The sequence below is a fragment of the Sapajus apella genome, unplaced genomic scaffold (assembly GCF_009761245.1).
Source record: "Sapajus apella isolate SASKATOON/1434 unplaced genomic scaffold, GSC_monkey_1.0 scaffold20, whole genome shotgun sequence".
NCBI classification, from domain to species: Eukaryota; Metazoa; Chordata; class Mammalia; order Primates; family Cebidae; genus Sapajus; species Sapajus apella.
In genome coordinates this window covers 29,493,301-29,512,906 of record NW_022436960.1, presented here as the reverse complement: position 1 = coordinate 29,512,906, position 19,606 = coordinate 29,493,301, and the positions used below count along the sequence as shown (strand labels likewise).

Sequence of the window (19,606 nt, the reverse complement as noted above, 5' to 3'; positions counted from 1 at the left end):
CACAACCTGTATTGAAATTCCTACACTAAAAAAATACACCTCTATTGTAAAATAGTTCAGATAGTGTTACTTTATATATTCTCATGTCCTTATAGGAATAAGATTTACAATAATTATTTCAAAGAAGTGTTATAGGTGAGTAAGTGAAGTACACAGTAGACACTAAATATTACTTGAATCTACTGGATCTGAAGTGTAATAGGCTGTGCTAGAAACAGTTACTATGTCTCTACACATAAAAGCAATCCTAAGATAAAGTGTGTATATATATATATATCCTTAAAAAGGCACAAACAAAAATGGCAGTTTTTCAAAGGCTGAAGAAATCACACACTCCTTTTATGGGGAGAATATAAGATCAAGAGAAGGTAACCAAAACAAATTTTATGAAGGTATTACATCTGAGCTTTAAAAGATGCATAAAATTTGAAGAGGGAAAAACTGAAAGGTTGAAAAACTGTTTCAGGCTGAGAGAATTACATAAAGTTATAGGTGTGGAATACGATAACTATGTTTCAGTGCTGGGACTCAGAACACATTATGCCAAAGTATGGTGCTGAATGCTTTGAACTAAAAAAGAACCAAGGTCTAATCTTTTCTTGCCCTCCTGACTCTAACCCCTTCTTCTCCCCAAGAGCAGGAGGGGCTTTCTCTGAAGTTCTCTTATCTGCCTAAAGACAGATCCTTCAAAAAGGAGCTCAATTGTTATATACTCCCTCCCTAGAAATCTTATCAACTAGGTAGATTAACTGTATCACAGGAGAAGAGACTAAAGGTCAACACCCCAGACTCTCACAAGCTACCACCTATTCTTCTGAGGGCTGTTCCAGACAACTTGTATCACAGGAGAGACTTTTTATCTGCATAACAAGGCAACCTTTGCTCACTGTGCATTTCCTCCCCTCATATTCCCATAGGTTGTCACCACCTCCCCTCAAGTCCCTATTCCTTCTGCAGCTCAGGGTGCCATAAAAATGTCAATCATCTGGCCTTCTTCAAGTCTTGTATTTTGTGAGACTCTTATGTACAAACACATAATAAATTTTGCATTTTTTTTTCCTGCTAATCTGTCTACTGTCAGACTATCTCACATACTCAAATACTGAATGTTCAACGGGTAGAGGGAAAGTTCTCTTCTCTCTAGCATTAACAAGTATTCCTGTTTGGCCTGAATATGAAATACATGCAGCTGGGGAATTAAAGTGCTAAAATAAAGAGTCAGCACTTAACCCTAGAGACAATGGAGATCTAATAAAGATTTTTTTTTTTTTTTTGCAAGGTAGTAATATGATTCAAGCTGTACCTTAGCATGGGAAAAGTCCCGAGTTAAAAAAGCAGAGGGATGGGGCCAAACTAGAAAGGGTATCTCTTTTTTTTTTTTTTTTTTTTTTTTTTTTGAGACGGAGTTTCACTCATGTTACCCAGGCTGAAGTGCAATGGCGCGATCTCGGCTCACCGCAACCTCCGTCTCCTGGGTTCAGGCAATTCTCCTGCCTCAGCCTCCTGAGTCGCTGGGATTACAGGCACGCGCCACCATGCCCAGCTGATTTTTTGTAGTTTTAGTAGAGACGGGGTTTCACCATGTTGACCAGGATGGTCTTGATCTCTTGACCTCGTGATCCACCCACCTCGGCCTCCCAAAGTGCTGGGATTACAGGCTTGAGCCACCGCACCCAGCCGACAAGTGCTATCTTTTAAAAGAAAATTTAGGGTCTCGTTCCAGGTAAGATGGAGTAGACACACTACACTCTGTTCCTCCCACTGACTGAAACTGTAAAACCTGGACAGAATTCATGGAACAGGTAGGTACTTAAGCTTTCTGAAAAGTAAACAGAAGATGAATCGGAATAGAAGACCAGAATTCAAAGTACTGTGGAAACGGAAAGGAATTTACCTCCTCTTTCTCTCTTTGGTACCTCCAGCCTGAGAAAATAACTTTTATCTGAGGAATGCAGGTTCTTTGAATTATCAGGCCAAAAGAGACATTAAAATGAGACTGCAATCATGCCCTACTACACACTTTGACCTATTATCTCTCTCCTGAAAATGCTTGCTTGCTACTGCCATGAGTAGCTAGAAATAAACCTAATAATGTCACACCAGACACTATAACCCACACCCGGCCTGTTGCTTAACAATGTATAGCCAATCACTAGTCAATGTTACTTCTGTGAACCAATGAGAATTCCTGACACACAACTTTGTATCAGCCCACTCCCTATCCTCTTCTTTTGCTTTTAAAAATCCACTTGCTTGCTGGGTATGGTGACTCAAGCCTGTAATCCTAGTACTTGGGGAGCCAAGGTAAGAAGATCATTTGAGGACAGGAGTTCAGGACCAGCCTGGGCAACATAGTGAGACACTGTCTCTACAAAAAATAAAAAAAATTAGCACACACCTGTAGTAGTAACTATTCAGGAGGGGGAGGCAAGAGGATTGCTTAAACCCAGGAGTCCGAGGCTGCGATTAACTATGATCATGCCACTGCACACCAGCCTGGGTGACAGTGAGAGACCCTGTTTCTAAAAAAACAAAACAAAACAGACCTTTTTAAACTCAACAAACAAACAAAAAACACCTGTAACTACTAATTGAAGCGTACATTCAGGGCAACTTGAATCTATGCTCCTGGGTTGCAATACTCAACCTTGCCCTGAATAAACCTTCTACTTATATTAATTTTGCCTCAGCTTCTTCCTTTTAGGTTGACAAGCCTGAACTTAGCACAGCCAGAAATCCAAAAGTGAGTGCTGTGGTACAGAAAGACGTCTGGGAGGCCAGGTGCAGTGGCTCACGCCTGTAATCCCGGCACTTTGGGAGGCCGAGGCAGGCGGACCATCTGAGGTCGGGAGTTCAAGACCAGCCTGACCAACATGAAAAAACCCCATCTTTACTGAAAAAACAATGATTAGTTGAGCACAGTGGCATGCACCTGTAATCCCAGCTACTCAGGAGCCTGAGGCAGGAGAATCACTTGAACCCTGGAGGCAGAGGTTGCAGTGAGCCGAGATCGTGCCATTGCATTCCAGCTTTGGTAACAAGAGCGAAACTCCATCTCAGAAAAAAATAAAAAAAGAAAAACACAGAAAGACGTCTGGGAAAATCACTCTAGCTCTGGTCTGAGGACCAGTAAATGGAACTCCTAAAGCTCGGAGAGTATGGGAGTCCCCTTCTCTTTTATTTGTTCTCTCACACCTCACACATCAGGAAATCCTGTGATGGTGTGGTGGCAGCAGAGGTAGCAAGAAAGGAAACCTGCAAGAGCCACACCTCTAAGGGAAGGGGACCTATGTCTCTGTTTAGTAGAACTGTGATTCCAGGAAGATGGGGCCAATCCCCCTTTTGCTTTTTTCCTTCCTCTCTGATCTCCTGCCATTTGACTGTAGATACAAGTGAAATTGTGGAACTTCATGGTAGTACAGAACAATGAAAGCCCTAGGTTTCTGGCTAGAGGACAAGAAAGGGAAGCTCCAGGGAACCAGAAAGTACCAAAGAAGGCACAGGAAGGGAGGAGCTTGGGAAAGACACCATGAATTTGTGAATTCTTACTTAGGCTTACCCTGCAGCTACACAGCTAAGAATCTGATCCTAATTACCATACCCAGGACTTTGGGAGGTGAACTAATGTACAGACCACCTCCCGGTTCCCAAACTGACCCCTAAGTGACATATACACAGAATAGATCAGAATAGCACCACAGATCAGAATAGCATTGCAGAGGCTTTGAAAACTGAACTGATGGCCCGGCACAGTGTAATCCCAGCGCTTTGGGAGGCCGAGGCGGGTGGATTACTTGAGGTCAGGAGTTTGAGACCAGCCTGGCTAACATGGCAAAACCCCGTCTCTACTAAAATTATAAAAATTAGCCGGGTGTGGTGGCAGGCGCCTGTAATCCCAGCTACTTGGGAGGCTGAGGCAGGAGAATCACTTGAACCCGGGAGGCAGAAATTGCAGTGAGCCTAGATCGGGCCACTGCACTCCAGCTTGGGCAACAAGAGTGAAACTCTGTCTCAAAAAAAAAAAAAAAGAAAAAGAAAAAGATAACTGAACTGATACTGGAAGCACATCCCACAGGAAGTGAGTGAGAACTTGTAGCCTGAGACCTAACTGGACTGACTAGCATAGGAAATGTTAATTTAAAAGGAATTAACATTTACTGATTACCTACTATGTGCCAGAAACTGTGCTGGATGTTTTTATATTTTGTCTAACCTAATAACTACTCAAAAAGGTATGTTTGCTCACTTGATTTTAAAACCGAGGAAAGGAAATGAGGTTCAGGAAAGCTGAATAACTTTCCCAAAATTATATACACAGCTAGTAAGGGTAGAATATGGTTTACATTCATGACTTCAAAGTCCAAAGGTCTCACACTTGACTTAACCACAATTCAAAAAACTTTCCTTGATTTTTCATTCCTATTATAAGGAAATTTAAAAAACAACAGGTTCTTTCCACCAGATTTTTTCCTACATTTAAAAAAATACAAGTCATTTCCCTGGCAAATTCTTCCTCTGGCAGGGCTGAAACTGTCAATAACAAGTGAGCCTTTCTGAAAACTCAGTGAAAACATCTAAAATAAGTTCATCATTATTCATATTTTCTCAATTCCTCTCAAGTTACAAAATTTCCACTTTGAAGTGAAAACATCTAAAATAAGTTCATCATTATTCATACTTTCTCAATTCTTCTCAAGTTACAAAATTTCCACTTTGAAGATAATTATTAATATGAAGATAATTATTAATTATTAAACCCCCTGACAAGGAAGGTTAATGACATTTTGGAATATGGTGCTGCAGAAATTCATCATTATTGAACAAAAGTAAAAAATTAGTTAAAAATCTAATACCTGTAATTTCCAAGTAAGACTGGCTCTTGGAGACACTCTAGTTCATATACATGGTCCTATAGGGCATAGATTCATTCATTTTTTAAAAAACATACAGTAAAATTCACTGTTTTTGGTTTAGAGGTCTATGATATTTGACAAATGTATATAGCTGTGTGACTACCACCATGATCAAGTTTGATCACCCTCAAAAGTTCCCTCATGATGCCCACTCTTCCCCCAATCCCCAACCTCTGCAACTACTGATCTGTTTTCTCTTCCTGTAACTTTTCCTTTTAAAGAATATCGTATTGGCTGGGCGCGGTGGCTCATGCCTGTAATCTCAGCACTTTGGGAGGTTGGGGCAGGTGAATCACTTGAGGTCAGGAGTTTGAGACACACCTGGCCAATATGGTGAAACCCCATCTCTACTAAAAACAAATATTGGCTGGGTGTGGTGGCAGGCTCCCATAATCCCCACTACTCAGGAGGCTGAGGCACGAAAACTGCTTGAACCCGAGAGGCAGAGGTTGCAGTGAGCCAAGATGGTACCAATGCACTCCAGCCTGGGTGAAAGAGCGAGACTCCAACTCACACACACACGCGCATGCACACACATGCGCACGCACACACACACACAAGGAATGGCATATACATGGAATCATACAGTATGTTCTCTTTTACCACGAAGTAGTATTTCATTGTATGCCTATATCACTATGTTTATCCAGTCACCCGTTGAAGTACATTTTGGTTATTTCCAGTTTTAGTGATAATAAATAAAGCCACTATACTATTCCTTTATAGGTTTTCACCTAAGAAATTTGGTCATATGGTAAATGAATGTCTGACTTTATAAGATACTGCTTCCCAAAGTGTCTGCATTATTTTATATTCCCACCTGCAACATATGAGTTACAGGTGCTCCACAATGGTATTGTCTTTTTTTTTTTTTTTGGTATGTAGTGGTATATCTCTTGTCATTTTAATTTGCATAATATCCATAATGACTAATAATACTGGGCATCCACTTATCCACATCTGTTTTGTATTTATTTGTACCCACATCTTATTTGATGAAGTATCTGTTTAACTATTTTGTCTATTCTAAAAAATTATGTTATTTCTTTCCTGTTGGGTTTAGGGTTAGAGTTTTTTGTTTGTTTTTTTGTTTTTGAGTCTGTTGCCCAGGCTGGAGTGCAATGGTGCCATGTCTGCTCACTGCAACATACCCTCCTGTGTTCAAGTGATTCTCCTGCCTTCGCATCCTAAGTAGCTGGGATTACAGGCGCCCACCACCCCGCCTGGGAAATTTTTGTATTTTTTAGTATAGACAGGGTTTCACTATGTTGGCCAGGCTGGTCTCAAACTCCTGACCTCAGGTGATCTGCCCACCTCGGCCTCCCAAAGTGCTGGGATTACAAGCATGAGCCACTGAGCCCGACTGAGAGTTCTTAATATGCTCTGAGTTCAAACTCTTTGTAGACATGTTTTGCACATGTTTTTTCCTAGTCTGTGGCTTTACTTTTCTTTTTTTTTTTTTTTTTTTGAGATGGAGTTTCACTCTTGTTGCCCAGGCGGGAGTCCAATGGCACGATCTCAGCTCACCGCAACCTCCGCCTCCCTGGTTCAAGTGATTCTCTTGCATCAGCCTCCTGAGTAGCGGGAATTATAGGCATGTGCCACCATTCCTGGCTAATTTTGTATTTTTAGTAGAGATGGGGTTTCTCCATGTTGGTCAGGCTGGTCTCAAACTCCCAACCTCAGGTGATCCACTTCCCTCAGCCTCCCAAAGCGCTGGGATTACAGGCGTAAGCCATGGCACCCGGCCAACTTTTCATTCTCTTAACAGTGTCTTTAGCAAAGCAGAAGTTTTCATTTTGATGATGTTAATTTTAATGGGCTGTTTTTGATATTATATCTAAGCAGTCTTTGCCTAATCCAAGTTCTCAGCGGTTTTTTGATTTAAATTGTAAGCTCCACAATGGTAGGAAATTTGTATGTATTTTATTTATTTAGGTATGCTAACCAGTAGTATATGGCATATATAATAGTGCTAAATACATATGTATTGTATGAATTAATTCATCTGAAATTTCAGTTTGAGCTTCTCCCTTCTCAACCCTCTTTCTCTCTTTTTTCTCTCTCAGAGCTGGGATGCCCATCTTCTCCTGCCCTTAAATGGTAATTTGCAGTTGGCTGAATCTATGGATTCGGAGCGCTGACTATATATGAAAGCATTTAGTATGTACCTAACAGGAAACAGTATATTTTAGACTCTGAGCAAAAGTAGAATTTTAGGAGTTTCTGACTGCTCTCTTTGAACGTCCCATAGCTTTCACCCTTAATACACAAATTATACACTGATTCTTATTTTTCCAATTTCTCTCTTGAACTCCAGTCCCAAGTTTAGCATCTCAGCCCACTGCACTTGTAACTTGACCTCGGAAAGGTTACTTAACTATCTTGTGACTCAGTAGTGTTGTTTCACGAATTAAAAAGAGTTTATATATTTAAATAACCTAGTATAGTGTCTGGTAATCAGTAAGTGCTCAATAAATAAAAGCTATTTTAACTGTTATCTGATTTCCTTGGTGGCCTTCAGAGCTTAGCTTGTTGAAAACTGCACCTCCTGTACCTCTGATGTTTGTATTTGCCTGCTTATTTATTTTACTAACACCTCAGGTCTCAACAGCAAGGGCAAATATTTCAAAGTATTTTCTTTTTTCTTCTTTCTTTTTTTTTTGTTTTGAGACAGGATCTTGCTTTGTCATCCAGGCTGAGTGCAGTGGTCCAAACATAGTTAACTGCAGCTTTAGGCTCAAGCAATCCTCCCACCTCCAATCCAGCCCTCAAGTAGAGCTGGGACTACAGGCACACACCACGACACCCAGTTTTTTTTGTTTTTATTTTTATTTATTTATTTTTTTTGTAGAGATGTGGTTTTGCTGTGTTGCCCAGACTGGTCTCAAACTCCTGAGCTCCAACGTTCTGCCTGCCTTGGTCTCCCAAAGTGCTGAGATGACAGACTTCAGCCACCATGCCCAGCCTTAAAGTATTTTCCAGTTTTTCCTCTTCACTTGCCTTTCAATCGGTTACATATATTTTTTCTTCACAGTCACATTTCCCTGATCAGAAATTTTGTTGCTCTCAATTATTTGCCAATTAAGTAGAAGCAAAATATAGAAATGGTTAGGTATCTAACCCCTGATTTGCAGCTTTCTGGCTTCACGGTCTTGGACGAATTACTTGACTTGTCTGTGTATCACTCGTCTGTGTCTCAATTTCCTCATCTTCTAAAATGAAGAATATAGCAGTACCCACTGGCAGTTTGAGGATTAAATGAATTAATACATACAAAGTACTCAGAACAGCACCCTACACATAATGAATACTATATATGTGTTTGGTTATTAAATACAGATTTAGTATGGTATTCCAGGTGTTCAGCCTTGTCTACTGTATTAATCAGGGTTTTCCAGAGAGACAGAACCAACAGGATGGATGGATGGACAGACAGATGGTCAGACAGATGGACAGATGAATGAATATTTACTAGAGAAACTGGCCATGCAATTATGGAGTATGAGAAGTCCCATGACAGACTGCAAGCTGGAGACCCAGGGAAATTAATAGTGTGGTTCAGTCCAAGCCCAAAAGCCTCAAAACCAAGGACAATACAACTCTCTGAGGCTGAAGGCCTGAGAACCTGGGTGGGAGCTGCTGGTAAAAGTCTCAGAGTCCAAAGGCCAGAGAGGCTGGAGTTCTAATGATTTTCTACACATATATTTTATAGTCTTTTCCATCCTCTATTATCCCAAGGTCTTACAGTGCTAATTTTCTTGTTGTCTCTTATTGTATAATCCTTTATTGTATCTGCTAATCATTCTTACATATGATTTGTAAAATTTAAAAAGTTACAAGGTCACCTTTATTGAAGCTAAGCTTTTTGGGGGGAATTTCACACATTCTGGATTATGAAATTTGCTTCTAAAAGGTACCTGATATGGTATGGCTGTGTCCCCACCCAAATCTCACCTTGAATCGTAATAATTCCCATGCATCAAGGGCAGGATGAGGTGGAAGTAATTGGATCATGGGGGTGGTTTCCTGCATGCTGTTCTCAGGATAATCAGCTATCTCATGAGATCTGAGGGTTTTATAAATGTCTGCATTTCCCTTGCTGGCTCTCATTCTCTCTCCTGCCACCCTGTGAAGAAGTGCCTTCCACCATGATTCTAAGTCTCCTGAGGCCTCCCCAACCACGGGGAACTGTGAGTCAATTAAACCTCTTTTCTTTATAAATTACCCAGTCTCGGGTATTTCTTCACAGCAGCACGAGAATGGACCAATATAGTACCCCAGCTGTATTACTATCCTAAGACCTGTTTTTTTTTTTTTTTATTAATTTGGGGATTCTTACACCGTGTAGGTTATGATGTATAAAGTCCAAACCTAAAACTTCAGTTTTTTTCTAGGAGGCTCCTTTTTTCCCATCCAGGGTTTGAGTCCAGACAAGCTTCTTTTTCTGATCTTTCTTCTGGTTCTCTATTTCATGGATCGTAAAGCCCACTGGAGGTTCTGGTTCTAGGCTGGGTTCTCAGTTCTAATTCTCTGCTTTGTATAAGTCCAATACCTTCAAAATGGATGATGAAACCAAAGCCTTTAGCTAATAAATTCCTTCCTTCCCTTTCTTCCTTCCTTTGCTTCCTTCATTTCCCTCCTTCCCTTTTCTTCCTTTTCCTCCCTCCCTCACTTCCTCCCTCTCCTCTTCCCCTTTCTCCCTTCCCAAAGTGCTAGAATTGCATGAGCCACCATGCCCAGCCTGTCTTTAGTATACTTTTAGATCCCATTTGTTGCTATTTTTGTGCCTACTGAGACTGCTCATCTGCAATACTTTTTCATGTATATTCATCAGTAGAAATGCTCTATTGTTTTCTTTTTTTGCACTACATTAGGTTGTTGTAGCAGAATTTTGTTAATGCTGTAAAGGAATCTGAAAACCGTCCTACATTTTTTCCTATATACTCTGATATAGTTAAATAGCATAGGAATTATTTTTTGAGCATTTGATAGAACTGACCTGTGAAACCATCTATACCAGTTCCTTTTAGATAAAGAGACAGTTTTTGGTTTTGTTTTTTAACAGCTCTATTTTTTTTTTTAAGGTTTGGGGCCTACTCAATTTTTTTCTTCCTGCTTTAGTTAACTTTAATAATATATATTTTCCTAGAACATTTATAGCTAATCTAAAATTTCAAATGTATTAGCATAGGCTGGGCATGGTGGCTCACACCTGTAATCACAGAACTTTGGGAGGCTAAGGCAGGCAGATCACCTGAAGTCAGGAGTTCGAGACCAGCCTGGCCAATATGGTGAAACCCCATCTCTACTAAAAAGACAAAAAAATTAGCCAGGCATGGTGGCAAGCACCTGTAATCCCAGCTACTCAGGAAGCTGAGGCAGGAGAATCGCTTGAACTTGGGCGGCACAGGTTGCAGTGAGCCAAGATCGCGCCACTGCACTTTAGCCTGGACAACAGGAACGAAACTCCATCTCAAAAAAAAAAAAAAAAAAGCATTAGCATATACTCCAAGTATTCACACACACCTTAATTTGTTTGGGCCTGGGCCTGTGGCTGGGTCTCCCCAGTTTCTTATCTGTAATATTATACACCTGTGCTTTCTTTCATTTTCTACATTAAGGCTCATTTCTACTACCACCTTCAACTCAATTCCTCCATGTTTTCATTTTATATTAATAATAAAATGAGAATGTAGAGTTTTATGATCTCTGAGTTACCTGTAGCATCTGAGGAATGGACACAGGTTTCAAAGTATTTCCAATGGGCATCATTCTATCACTTAGCTTAATCAGTTCAATTGGTCACATATAGCTATTTATGCCAGCCAAAAAGAAAAAAAAAGGGGGGGAAGACTTAATAGAAGGAAGGGAACAAAATCATTTCACTTATGGACTATTGTAGAAATGTGGAAATAGAAATAAGCTTTGTGTCTTATTAGACTATGAGAAAAACATGCCCACTGAAATAAACATTATTAAAGAGGTCCTTTTCTTCTCTGAGACACTACCTCACTGAAGAATTGCAGCTGATTTATGCTTTAATGGCTAAAATATTTGACACTGAGACTTCTTTTGTTTGTATGCCTCTTCCAAACTCCTTCTGAGTAAGAAACTTTTATTCACAAAAATGTATTTTAGAAAAACCAGTATGTGGAATTTCATTCTAGGATGAATTAAGTCATTTTTCCCTTTCTTGAAAAAAATTATTAAAAACATAGATTCCCTCCCCCTGCTTTCATGTTATCCATGAGAAAAAACACAGACCTCTGATGTGAGAGACTCTACAGTCAGCAGTTCCCAACATTAACAAAAGTGACACGATATTTATCAAGTTATAAGGAGCTTTATAGCATCTTAGCACATATATACATAGCCTATGCTATATAGCAAACATAGTACACAGACGTGCACAACACAATAGCAAAACTTGTTTTGAGTCTTTAACCAAAAAGGAAAAGTTAAATTAAAATGGGCTGTTTTATATATATATATATATTTATATAAAAGAATGAAAGAGAGGAAGAAAGAGGAAGAGGGAGAGAGAACAGGGGTGTTGCTTTATTGCCCAGGCTAGAATGCAGTCTAAAAATGGGTATGCCTATAATTGTGTTTAATAATAGAGACATGAAAAAAAAATGAGGGAAATAACTAACAAGCAGCCAACCAATATTTCATTGAAACCTGTAAATAGGTGTGATGTGGTACTGATAAGAGTGTATATTTTGTGTATTTAAAGTGGAGAGTTCTATAAATGTTAATTGAGTCTACTTGTTCCAGATCTGAGTTCAAGTCCTGGATATCACTGTTAACTTTCTGTCTCACTGATCTGTCTAATATTGATGTTGAAGTCTCCCACTATTATTGTGTGGGAGTCTAAGTCTCTTTATAAGTCTTATATATCTGGGTATTCCTGTATTGGGTGCGTATATATTTAGGATCTTTAGCTCTTCTTGTTACACTGATCCTTTTATCATTATGTAATATCCTTCTTTGCTTCTTTTGATCTTTGTTGCTTTAAAGTCTATTTTGTCAGCAAAAATTGCAACTCCTGCTTTCTATTTATTTATTTATTTTTCTCTCCATTTGGTTGGTAAGTCTTTCTCCATCCCTTTGTTTTGAGTCTTTGTGTATCCTTGCATGTGAGATGGTTCTGGATGTAGTATACCAATGGGTCTTGGCTTTTTTTGCCTGTCTGTGTCTTTGGATTGGGGGATTTAGTCAATTTAAATTTAGAATTAATAATAATATATGTGAGTTTGATACTGGCATTTAATGTTAGCTGGCTGTTTTGTCCATTAGTTGATGTAAGTTCTTAATTATGTTGATGCTCTTTACTTTTTGGTATTTTTTAGAAAGGCTGATACTGGTTGTTCCTTTCTATTTGTAGTGGTTCTTTCAGAAGCTCTTGTAAAGCAGGCCTGGTGGTGATGAAATCTCTGAGTGCTTGCTTGTTCACAAAAGATTTTATTTTTCCTTCGCTTATGAAGCTTAGTTTGGCTGGATGTAAAATTCTGGGTTGAAAGTTCTTTTCTTTAAGGATGTTGAATATTGGCCCCCACTCTATTCTGGCTTGTAGGTTTCTGCTAAGAGATCTGCTGTGAGTCTGATAGGCCTCCCTTTATGGGTAACCTGACCTTTCTCTCTGGCTGCCCTCAATATTTTCTCTTTCATTTCATCCCTGGTGAATCTGGCGATTATGTGCCTTGAGGTTGGTCTTCTTGAGGAATATCTTTGTGGTGTTCTCTGTATTTCCTGGAGTTGAATATTGTCCTGCCTTGCTAGGTTGGGAAACTTTTCCTGAATAATATCCTGAAGCGTATTTTCCAGCTTGGATTGATGCTCTTCATCACATTCAGGTACACCTATCAAATGTAGATTAGGTCTTTTCACATAGTCCCATATTTCTTGGAGACTTTGCTTGTTCCTTTTTATCCTTTTTTCTCTAATCTTGTTTTCTCACTTTATTTCATTAAGTTGGTCTTTGACCTCTGATTTCTTTTCTTCTGCTTGATCAATTCGGCTGTTAAAACTTGTGCATAGTTCACGAAGTTCTCGTATTGTGTTTTTCAGCTCCATTAATTCACTTATATTCCTCTCTAAATTGTGTATTCTTGTTAACATTTCATCAAACCTTTTTTCAAAGTTCTTAGTTTCTTTGCATTGGGTTAGAACAAGTTCTTTTAATTCCCAGAAGTTTCTTATCATCCACCTTTTAAGGCCTGCTTCTGTTAATGAAACATAGTCTTTCTCCATCAGGCCTTGTTCCGTTGCTGATGAGGAACTGTGATCCCCTGTAGAGGGAGAGGCGTTCTGATTTTGGGTATTCTCAGCCTTTTTAGGCTAGTTTCTTCCCTTTGTTATCGATTTATCCATCTGTGGTCTTTATAATTACCATCTTTATAGTTGGGTTTCTGAGTGGACATCCAACTTGTTGGATTGCCGGCGCTAAAATCTGAGCAACCCACTGCACCGGCCAAAACAGCGATGTTAAGATTGATGGTGCTTTTCTGACTCTGCACCAAGAACCACCGCACCAAGGCAGCAGCAAAACCGCCTCGCTGGCCACAAGAGTCGTGCTGGCAACCCGTGGGGCTCCTCCGCTGGGAATCTCCTGGTGCGTGAGCAACAAAAATTCATCTGCAAGTGTGGTGTCCTGTCGTTCTCTGTGCTTTCACTGGGAGCTACAATCCCGAGCTGCTAGTGATCAGCCATCTTGGATATCTCCCAAAATGGGCTATTCTTTAGCTATACATCTGGAGTACAATATACCTGTAGATATGTATAGATGAATAGCAGATGTGTTCAATTTAATCACACAAGTTTAGAGCTGAAAAAATGCGAGATTCCAAAACTTTACTTTTCAAATGTGACATTACTTGTCCAAAAAGTTAAGTGAGTTATACAAGGTCATATAACTTAGTAAATTAACAGAGCAAGGAATAGAACTCTTGCTCTTTTGATTTCTAGATCTATCTTCTTTCAACTACCTCACACAATCTCTCTGTTAAAGCTTATCTGCAACTCTCCTTTTTAAGTCATGGTTTAGAGTTCACTGTTCTTACATATATTAACTTATTATTCTTCTTTAAAATGAAGAAAAGATGACAGAATTGGAGTATAGACATTTTGCAAACCTTAATGAATAAACCCAGACAAAGATGATGAAAGGAGTACTGCTATTTTCATCACAAGAGAGGATGATAATCGGCTACTGCATGCCTTCTGAACACCACCAATGAAGTATTTCTGGGGGGAAAAAAAGCTAAATCTAATAAGCCTCTAAAACTACCAATTCAAAAGAAGTATAGAAAACAAAGGGACATGTTAAAATTAGTTTTGGGCATTCTCATCTTGTTAAGAAGAGAAGGATTAGTTTTCAGGACCTACCAGAGGAATGGGCTACACTGAACATCCCAGGCTTTCATCTGGAACACCTGGAAAAGTATGCCCTAGGAATGGAAGTAAATCAAAGGAAGACAGAGCCTTGCTAAAACTATAATCCAGTCTCAAATCTGTTAATACAAAATTTCACAAGGGCATTATTACAAGAAAGGAAATTTTACAGGCCAATATGTCTCAAAAACATAGATGTGAAGTTTCTGAACAAAATACGAACAAACAGAATCCCTCAATATACTCAATAAATTCGACTACTAAGCTGCATTTATTTCAGGAATGTAAAGTTGGTTGACTATTCAAAATATCTAATCAGTAGAATAAACCATTTAACAATTAAGATAAAAATCATAATCATGTCAGTTGGGCATGGTAGCTCGAGCCTGTAATCCTAGCTCTTTGGGAGACTGAGTGGGAGGCTCACATGAGGCCAGGAGTTCAAGACCAGCCTAGCCAACATGGTGAAACTCTAACTCTACAAATACACCAAAATTAGCCAGATGTGGCGGCGTTTCCCTGTCTCAAAAAAAGCAAAGGTCTGTCTTAAAAAAAAAAAATTTATAATCATCTCAATAAGTACAGGAAAAAACTTTTGCTAAAATTCAGTTTTCATTCATAGTTTCAAAAATATATCTTAACTGTCCAGGCATGGTGGCTCATGCCTGTAATCTCAGCACTTTGGGAGGCCGAGGTGGGTAGATCAGTTGAGACCAGGAGTTCAAGACCAGACTGGCCAAAAAGGCAAAACCCCATCTCTACTAAAAATACAAAATTAGCTGGGGCATGGTGGTGCATGCCTGTAATCCCAGCTACTTGGGAGGCTGAGGCATGAGAATCGCTTGAACCTGGGGCATGGAGGTTGCAGTGAGACAAAATTGTGCCACTGCACTTCAGCTTGGGTGACAGAGCAAAACTCTGACTCAAAGAAATATACAGATATATAGATATCTATATAAATCTTAATTAAGAGTAGAGGGGAACTCACTTAATTGGAGAAACTGTGGTAAGACTGAAAATGAGGCAAGAATACTTATCAGCACCAATTCTACCCAGCACTGTACCACAAGCTCTGCCCAGGGCAATGAGTCAAGAAAAAGAAATTATAAAAATTAAAATCAAGAAATAGGACTATAATATTCATAGACTGGGCCGGGCACAGTGGCTCACTCCTATAATCCCAGCACTTTGGGAGGCTGAGACAGGTGGATCACTTGGGTCAGAAGTTCAAGACCAGCCTGGCAAACATGGTGAAACCCCATCTCTTAAAAAAAAAAAAAAAATCAATATAAAGAAAAGAAAAAAGAAAAAAATATATTCAAAGACTGTTATTTTATTAGTAGAAAAACCAAAAGAAGATTAAAATACTATAATTAGTAACTGCATTTAGTAACCTTGCTAGATCTAATTTCAATATACAAAAGTGGTTAATATTTTTATAACAGCAATAAGCATAAAATTATATTTTAAAATTTACCATTTGTATCAGTATCAAAACTGAATGCTTGATTTCATCCCCCATTTACAAATCTACTCTTCTATCAACGGTCTTCCCCAAATTAATATATGGGAACTCTACCCTTCCAATTGCTCAAATAAAAAACACTGGTGAAATCCAGGTGCAGTGGCTCACACCTCTAATCCCAGCACTTTGGGAGGTTGAGGTGGAAGAATTGCTTGAGGCCAGGAGTTTGAGATCAGCTTGGACAACACAGCAAGATCCCCAGCTCTACAAAAAATTAAAAATCAGCCAGGCATCTGTATGTAGTCCCAACTACTCGAGAGGCTAAGGCAAGAGGATCACTTGAGCTCAGGACTTCAAGGCTGTAGTGAGTTATGACTGTGCCATTACATACCAGATTGGGTGACAGAGGATGATCCTGTCTCTTTAAAAACAAGCAAAGAAAAAAAATTGGTACAATTGTTGACTTCTCTTTCTCTTGTGACACTTCACAAATCTAATCTATCAATAAATGGTATCAGCTCTACCTACAAAACATATCCAGAATCTGGTCCCTTCTTACCACTTCCTCTGTCATTACCCTAACATAAGCCGTATCATCTTTCATCTGGACTTTTGTAAAAGCCTCTAAAATGATCTCTTTGTTATCAGACTTGCTCGTCTATAGCAGATTCTCAGCACAGGAGCCAGAATGATCCTTTTAACATACATGTCATACAATGTCACTCCTCTGTTCAAAACTCTCCAATGGCTTCCTATTTCCTTTCATTCATTCTGAATAAAAGCCAAAATCCTTAAAATGGTCTACAAGGCCCTACACCAGTGGTTTGTTAATGGGGAGAGTTTAGGAAATGTATGTGGGCATTTTTGATAACAATGACTGGGAAAAATTATTCCTAGGTCATGGACAAGGGCTCATGGATGACAGCTATCTGGCTTCCTGTATGACATTTGAATGTCCTACTGGACATTTACTTAGCAACTTACTCATAATGGTTTTAGATTAGATGTAACTCCATTTTACACACACACACACACATACACACACACACACACACACACACACACAGTATTTTTTGCACAAATTGCTGTCAATCAAAGAAAGATTGTACTTTGATAAGAATTTTATCAGGAGTTGTTCACCATTTCAGAAAATAGCATCACCATTTACAATCCACTGTGGTATATGAGTTACCAACACATCACTTCTGTCTACATTTGCAGGTATCTTACCCACTGCAATTCTCTGTAAAAGGGTACTACTTTAGGTCTTCTAGTTAGGTCAGGATTAATGCACTGTCCTGACCTAACTGTCATGAGTGGTAATTTTATATTAAAAAACTACAATATAGTACTTAGGGAAAGGACCTCTAGAGCTAAACTACTGGAGCTCAAATTTTACCTTCAAATTATCAGATATTCCAACTATTCCCTAACAATATCATATAACAGAAATCTTACTACTAGACCACAAAGAAAATACATTCTTAAGAGTTACTAAATGAAGCTGAAGTTATTTCCAATATTTCATTGCTCTGATGCAAAGACATTTCTTTAAATTAAAATAACTTTTTTTCTTTTTTAATTAAAAAAAATTACACTTTAAGTTCTAGGGTACATGTGCAGAACCTGTAGGTTACATAGTATACATGTGACATGGTGGTTTGCTGCATCCACCACCCCGTCATCTACAGTAAGTATTTTTCCTAATGCTATCCCTCCCCTATCCTCTGCCCTCTGTTATCCCTCCCCTAGCCCGAGGCCCTCGACAGGCTCCACTGTGTAATGCTCCCCATCCCTGTGTCCATGTTTTCTCATTGTTTGACACCCACTTCTGAGTGAGAACATGCAGTGTTTGGTTTTCTGTTCTTGTGTCAGTTTGCTGAGAAGGATGGTTTCCAGCTTTATCCATGTCCCTGCAAAGGACATGAATTTATCCTTTGTCATGGCTGCATAGTATTCTATGGTGTATATGTGCCACATTTTCTTTATCCAGTCTATCACTGATGGGCATTGGGTTGGTTCCAAATCTTTGCTTGTGAACAGTGCTGAAATAAACATATGTGTGCATGTGTCTTTATAACAGAATGAGTTATAATCTTTGGGTATAGACCCAGTAATGAGATTGCTGGATCAAATGGTTTGTCTGGTTCTAGATCCTTGAGGAATCACCACACTGTCTTCCACAATGGCTGAACTAATTTACACTCTCATCAACAGCGTAAAAGTGTTCCTATTTCTCCACATCCTCTCCAGCATCTGTTGTCACCCGATTTTTTAATGATCGCCATTGTAACCAAGATGGTATCTCAATGTGGTTTTGATTTGCATTTCTCCAATAACCAGGTAACCAGTGATTATAAGCTTTTTTTTCATATGTTTGTTTTAAAGATAAGGTCTCACTATATTGCCCAGCCTCGTCTCACATTTCTGGGCTCAAGTGATCCTCCTGCCTCGGCCTCCCAAAGTACTGAGATTAAAGGTGTAAGCCACTGCGCCTGGCCCCATTTCTTTAAATTTTTAATGTTTCAGGTAGAAGAGCAAATTATCATCTTTGCCAGCATACCAGCAAATTTAGCAGTGATGATAATGTATCTGCTCAACTAACTGTAACCTTACTTATTTCATTGGTACTAGACATGGCTGACATTAACTTTGGATCACTACGTGTCACACAGAGTAACTTCCAAAAAGTTACACAGTGAGGGAGCTTTGAAATGAAATAGTATTGTAGCTGCAAAAGATTGTCACACAGGCAATAAAATTATAAGCATGGAAAATGTGCTATCTGGGATAAACAACAGAATTTTTAATGCTAGAACAGGTTGGTGTGGTCACTGCATATCACTCAGGTACCAAACAGCTATCAAAAACATCAGGCCCCCATTCAAGAGAAGATATTTAATTTCTAGTATTAAAAATTCAATGAAGGAAAAACCATGCAGATAAAAACTTCAGTATTCAGTTAGCATCTAACCAATAGCAACAGCAGCAGCAGTAACATTTATTATGCACTCACGACGTACTAGGCAGTGTTGTGTTTTTAACGTACTGTATTTATTCACTCAATCCTCAGAACACTTTTACACAGCTAATAATAGCAAAGCCCAAATTCAAACTCAAGTTTTATAGCTTAAAAGGGTATGCTTTGTTTTGAGACAGGTTCTCGCTCTCTCACCCAGCCTGGAGTGTAGTGACACGATCACAGCTTACTGCAGCCTCTACCTCCTTACTGCAGCCTCTATCCTCCCACCTCAGCCTTCTGAGTAGCGAGACCACAGTCACATGCCACCATGTCCGGCTAATTTTTTTATTTTTTTGTAAAGACAGGGTCTCCCTATGTTGCCCAGGCTTCAAATTCCTGGGCTCAAGTGATCCTCCTGCCTTGGCCTCCCAAAGTGCTGGGATTACAAGGGTGAGCCTCTGTGCCTGACCCCAAAAATGTATGCTTTTAAAGTGTTCTAGGTACCAGCCAAGGATTTTATTACAGAGTCACTGAAGAATATGAGGCAGGTAAGTGATAAAACCATATATGCGATTTAAGAAGATCACTACTGCAACAATGAGATAATAGTGTGAAGGAAAGACAGATTGGAAGCAAAAATAGTCAAGAGTTCTTGTAAGGGTCTAAGGAAGAAAAAAAGATAAGCACCTGACTAAAGCAGTGGCAGTAGGAAAATGAATCAGAGGACAGAAAAGATACATGTTTAAGAAGAATAAATATGATATGTTAACTACGGTTGACACTGTTAGTTGCCTACATGACAGCTGTTCTTTCAACCAGCTTCGCTGCTGGAAGAGCCTACCTCCCTCTATGGTACAGGCTGAAAATACA

At 39.2% G+C, this 19,606-nt stretch overlaps 1 protein-coding gene across 9 annotated transcripts in view; it reads right to left on the bottom strand.

Annotated features, from left to right (window-relative positions):
- The window catches only part of NUMB (NUMB endocytic adaptor protein), a 108,029-nt gene that overhangs the window by 49,525 nt on the left and 38,898 nt on the right, over positions 1-19,606 (bottom strand). The window lies entirely within an intron of this gene.